At 41.7% G+C, this 6,106-nt stretch overlaps 1 long non-coding RNA gene across 1 annotated transcript in view; it reads right to left on the bottom strand.

Annotated features, from left to right (window-relative positions):
• Positions 1-984: 984 nt before the first annotated feature.
• Positions 985-6,106, bottom strand: part of LOC109968049 (uncharacterized) — a 39,953-nt gene continuing 34,831 nt past the window's right edge. The window contains exon 4 of the long non-coding RNA XR_002276041.1: positions 985-2,260. This is a non-coding gene — a long non-coding RNA (uncharacterized LOC109968049). The remainder of the gene's footprint in view (positions 2,261-6,106) is intronic.

The following is a 6,106-nucleotide window of genomic DNA, read 5'->3' as shown; positions in this document are numbered from 1 at the left end:
GAGATTAAAACCTAGCCGCGAGATTGGACTCAGGATGTAGGCATCAGATAATATAGTAGAGATATAATGAAAGCGTAAACAAAAACCTGGCACAAGAGAGAAATGCCTGCTCATAAAAATCTCCTTTCTCACCATTGTCTCTCCAACAAAAGAGATTCCAGAGGGCTGGTGCCCTGCGAGTTATTAACACTTGACTGAATAACATACTTTAAAACTTTAAGTGATTTGAGTTTTACCCTTGCTTTTCCATTGTTAGATAACATGTGTAGATGTCCTTCAGGGGCTGAATGAACAAGGAGCGCTTTGTATGGAAGGCATACAATGAATGCACTGCTGGGAATCCTTCCAAAAATTACAGTGCGATTGCAAAACTGACCCATAAATATAATGAACGTGTCAAAATATTGCCAGTTTCCTATCTAGACAGACAAGCCAATTAAATCATTTTCGCACATGCAAGTCTATGAGGACAGATTATGATGTGTAAAGCTCTTGCACTCTGTCGGCACACTGCTGAGCCTTTCTCTTCTGCAGGCTGGGTTTACACCTTTGTGTCCTTGTGTGCCCGGCTGCTGTGGTGATAGATTGGTAGTCACTTTCATGTCGGGGAGCAACGCTGAATGAGACGCCTGCCGGACAGCTGTGCTGGCACAGACTGCTATCTTTGCTGCCAAGTCAAGAGCCTTTTTTACCCCTGCTGCTCCCTGAGCACTGCTCAGTGCTTACCGTCAGCTTCTTCCCCTGTCGTGCCTCAATGACAAAACACACATCAGGCTATAACAGCTCACTTTGCACTGGCTTGGCGGGCCCGGTCTGACTTTTGTGTTATTAGCAGGGTCACTGTCTGAGGCGTGTGCTGGGCCAGCGGGGAATACAAGGCCATATTTTGTCCCCGTTGTTCATTTTAATATACAGTATTAAATGAATCAAGAAGCCCTGATCCATGCAGAAATACACAGTGTAATTTCCCTTGTTGGTGAGAGCTGTTACCATTTTATTTAAAGTTTAAAACAAGTCACATTAGTCAGCTGAGAGAAGCATCACAGCAGGCCTCTGAAGTACCACCAGGTTTCACAGACCTGGGAATGAGACATATTTTAGTTACAGCAGATGAAGAAGTTAACATGATAAATGTAGAGAGGCGTGCTATATGATTAGCATTTTGCTGTGGCACCAGACTGCATTAATAAGAGATGGTGAAAAATCAATAGTAGTCATTACACCACTACGCAGGATAAAATATTAACTAGTGTGGAAACTGACCTGAAGAGATTTCTTTTCTTCTAGCAGTGATGGCTTGATATGGTTATTGGTAATAAACACCTACAGTGGTGCAACTACTAGCTGGGGAAATATCATATTTACCATGGAGAGGGAAGATGAGCGGTTAACCTTCAGTATGATTAGACCAACCTGCTTTCTTGCATTTTCTAATAAAGGCAGATGAAAGTGTTTGAGCAAAGAATATTTCAAATAATAGTTTATCCATTCGTAGGCTTGTATTGTCTCCTAACCCCAGGCTTTAAATACATCTCAGAGTACGGTGTATTATGTCACATGAATAAAGTTACTTTGATCACTACATGCTACTTCAAGTGTGAATGCAAAATCGACTTCTACTGTCTGTTATGATTGTGTGTATCAGAAGCATAAGTCTGAAACAGGAAGCAGATGATGTCATTAGCCAAATCCTTCAGACATTGTTCCATTCTCACTGCAGCTATCCTTACAGCCAGGTCCTCCTTTCTCTATCTTTTGTGAACGCATTCCCAGTGGAAAGATCGACATGGATTTCACAAACAATTTATCCTAAATTGCAGGAAAATTGGCTGCAGATCTTAGAGAGGGGAAAGGAAAAAAAAAAGTAGAATGAGGTTAAGATGATCCACAGGGTATTTATTCACTAAGGCTCTCATGGTAGTTCCACAGGGTTCTCCCCTTTCAAAATAACCCAGAACCCCCCTTTCAGACCCCTCAACAGCCCCCGCTTTCATTTGCTGTTTCAAATGTATTAATGGGCCGGAACCTTCCTGGATGATCTTGGCCCTCTCCCTAATGAAAACGCTCTGTGGCTGGATCCCAGCGCAGTAATCAGGCTCTGGCCTCGGGAGCACAGGGGCATACAACATGCAGAGCAGGAAGAGCCCCAGTGTGACCCCACACTGTGTCCTTCAGTCACCCCATGTTGCCCTATGCCCTCTCTGGCCTGGGCCTCTTCTCCTCTAAAGCCCTCGCCGTCAGGGGTCACAAGCCTGGACCTCTATAGAGTGAAGAGGAAAATCAGGTTCAGGTTCAGGTTTATTATTATTGTCATCCTCAGTGTCACAGTTATGTATTTTCACAGGCAATTAGAGCTAGAGAAAACTCAAAAGATTGTATATTTTGAATTATTATCATCCTGTTCTAGGCTATTTGTTTCAGCTCCATTTCGAGGCAATATGTCAGACGATGTTTACTTTGACATGTATTTAAATGAATCTTATCTCAACGAAGCAAAGTTATAGTTACATATTTCGAATAATTACATCATCTTTAACTATGAAAGCTGTGTGTGCTGTGTACTTCCCTTTGGGTGTCTCTGATGCATCATCACATCAGCCACCGTGAACAGAAGCTAGGCACATATTGTAAACAGTGAAATAAGAGCCATCTATTTCCATACGAGGTGCTGTTTTGAAATGATGATAGGGACACAGCAGAAGCAGAAACCATGTTTTGGGTCCTCTAGGTGTATAGCCTGTCACTAACCAGAAGGCATTTGTTTGGTCTGTTCTGCCAGGTCTCCTTTAGTCTCCACTCTGTGGTCCTAGACCCCAGCCTTCAGCCTTGAGGTAAGCCTGGCCAAATGTGGCGACCTTGGAGCTGCAAGTATAATAGGACACTAAAATGATGGGGCAGTCACCAGGACGCACATCATCTGTTTTAACTTGTCTGTCTTCCCTGGCAGACTCGCTGAGTGCTGTTTTCATTCCTCTTGGATATTATCTTTTACAGTTTTGCAAAACTGTCAGTGAACCTAAAGCCCTGAGCCCCACCTGCTGTATTGTCACCCCTAATGACAGCCAGACACCCTCAAAGACAGGGCACTAAGGTGTTCTATGATTTTACTTAAAAAAAAAAAGGAGACTTTAAGATAAGTGTAACACTTTGTATTCTCTTTTCTGCTACAAGTAAACATGCTTTCTAAGTGCAAACAATTCCTAGAAAACACTGAACATCTTCTGTGCAATAATCTAATGGTGCGGTGATGTCACTCAAACTCAACGATGTAAGATCAATCCTGAAGATGATTTTGGTAAATCATGAAAAAAAAAAAACCCCTCTTACTTCAGTTTATGTGGAGCAGTTATGTGTGAGCACTTCTTCAGGGCAATTTATTTGACAATAAAAGAGGAGCCAGCCTTCACATGTATTAGTGGAGCATGTGACAACTACACTATGGTCTGCATTTGTTTTTCTTGGGCACTTCCATTCTCTCCCTGACCTTGGGGGACCAAGGACTGGCGGGCAATTGTGTGGTGTCTTGAACAGTTAAGTCAGACATTTCGCTGCTCTACAAAGAACCGCCGCCCCTACTACTGAAGAAATTACAGAGAAAAGATAATGAAAGAAAATCTGTCAGATATGAAGAACTCTCAGCTTTTTAGTGTCAGTGCTCAGCCAGGCATAAAATGCTCCATTTAAACCCCTCTGTAGAAACAAAGGTTTTTGGCACAGTCTTACAGTTAGTGATTGTCTGGGAATGTAAGGAAAGATTTCCATTGCTTCTCAGCCCCCTCCTCTCCCCTACACATCCAACCTTTTTTCTCTATAGCTCTTTCTCCCTCTTCATATGAGACTGTAACATTGAACAGCTCAGCCTGGAGCTGTGAAGCAAACTTGGTGAAAAGCAGCAGGAGATGAATCTCTTTAAGTCCCCTTGAACAACATAAAACAGTCTGGGTTTCCATTATTCAGGGGCCTTTGCTGCTTGTTTACAGTGGAGCGGGCCGGCTGCACCTGCACTCCGGATGGCCTGACAGTTTGATGGGCCCTTTAATGGTGATTCACTGGCCAGATCTATGTGGATAAAAATGGAATTCGGAGAGAGCAATCTAATAAGAAAATAAAGCACTGAAAAGTTGCCATGGCTGTTGGATGGGGTTGTTGGGCCCTGTTCACCAGGCCGCGCTGGCTGGAAATCAAATCCAAACTTTGATCTCTGAGCTTTATTGCATGCTATCACCTCAGCCCATACTCAAATAGAGCATCACCAGGTCAAGTAGATGGTACTTCACTTTTACCTTTTAGAACTTGGGCCTTGAAGCTCTATAAACAGGAATTCAATTCCAGTGTTGCAGATAATTTTAGCAGTGTGCCTTTACAGTGAACTATATATTCTTTACAGAGCTGGAATAAAGTATCTCACTGATAAAGATATATGCCAAAGACATTTCTAAACACATATGATTATGCATTTTCATTAAGCTGGGACAGGATTTATTTCTGCTTTGGATATAGTCCTGCATGATTTTCACAAGACACTGACACTGCTCTAGAAAGAATGCAATAATAATATAAAAATTAACTATAGAGTATCATAGGATAACTCCAAGGACATTTGTGTACTGCATATCTGTATTTTATCACTTAATTAAAAATATATAAATATATAAAATACACTACATTTTGGTTGTTTTGTTATAGTGAATATCTTTTTTTCTGTTTTGTATGCCTTCCTTTATTGTGTCTTACAAGATAATATGTCATGCATAATATCCCATGAATCCCCGCTCTCTAGGGATGTAACAATATTTGTATTTTCACGATACTGCAATAAAAATGTCTTGATAATGTTGTGGGACTATGACAATATCTACATATGTTATTTCGTTAGTATAACTGCTTGCTGGTGCTCCTTTAGTCTCCACTCCAGCGGGTGCTCCAATGACTTTTAGCGCTGTTGTGTGGCAGCATTTCAGTTTTCCCATTTCACAAAATGACAGATGCAAAAAGGAAACTAACAAACATTGAACAATTTGCAAATAATGCTCGAGGAAGGCAATACTGGCCTAGTTTAGGACTGAGACAGTCCTGGATATGTCTTGCAGAACATGACTGCATGCAACATTTTAACAAAGATGGGCAAATAAACTGGACACACATACACAAAACCAACCACCTAGTAACCATCATTAAAGCATTTTCTCTTGAAAAAGTAGACTAGGATGTTTGAAAAACACCTCCAGTAAAACACACATATCACTTTCTGTGGCTTGTCCTAATGTACTTTGGCATCTTTTACTGTTTACTTGCCCCTTGCATGGGGATATGTGGATGCACATTGAGAGATGATGTCTAATTCCTCATGTGTCCAACACACCTGGCCAATAAAACAGATTCTGATTCTGATTCTTCTTCTCATTCTGGTGTGCCAAGCAGCAAGCCGCTCAACCCTGCCCCCCAGTGGACAGGGGGGTGGGGAAATACCCACCTCAACTGGTCAAGTGCATTTTTTTCAGCATTTTTTTTCAATGCTGTGATAAATATTGTATCATGGACATGTTTTTATCATGGCAATATCGTACCATGAGTTTTTGGTATTGTTACATCCCTACTGCTCTCTCTAATTCTCTATAAATTCCAGTGAATAAGAAAGCAAAAAAGCAGATGTCATTAACCAGCACTCTGAGAACAGGTACCAAAAGCTGTGGGGCTTCCACCTACAACATTTATTCTCTGTGTAACTTGTGGAATTAGTTGCTATGACCTCCAAAGGCATCCCATCCTGCTATTCAAAGGCCCTCTTCCATGAGATGTAATGTATCCAGAGGCAGTCCAGGCTCTATGATGTTCAACATCATGTACCCATTATAGGCAGTGGTGCACTCACACATACACACAAACACATGTGTATAGACTCACATGGATACATAAAGATGCTTACACACGCACACAAACACACACATGTCCAGGGCTCTAACTCACAGTCTGCATTGATCTTTCCTGTCATATATCATTAATGAGGGTATTAAATCCATGTTTAGGAAGCAGAACGCTGGCTTTTTTTGGTGGGGGGGTGGGGGGGTCATGGAGCAGCTCATAATGCAAAAGAACCTCACTGAAA

Source organism: Monopterus albus, unplaced genomic scaffold (genome assembly GCF_001952655.1).
Source record: "Monopterus albus unplaced genomic scaffold, M_albus_1.0 scaffold141.1, whole genome shotgun sequence".
Classification (NCBI taxonomy): Eukaryota; Metazoa; Chordata; class Actinopteri; order Synbranchiformes; family Synbranchidae; genus Monopterus; species Monopterus albus.
The sequence above is the reverse complement of the archived record's forward strand: the minus strand, read 5'-3'. Positions and strand labels throughout refer to the sequence as shown.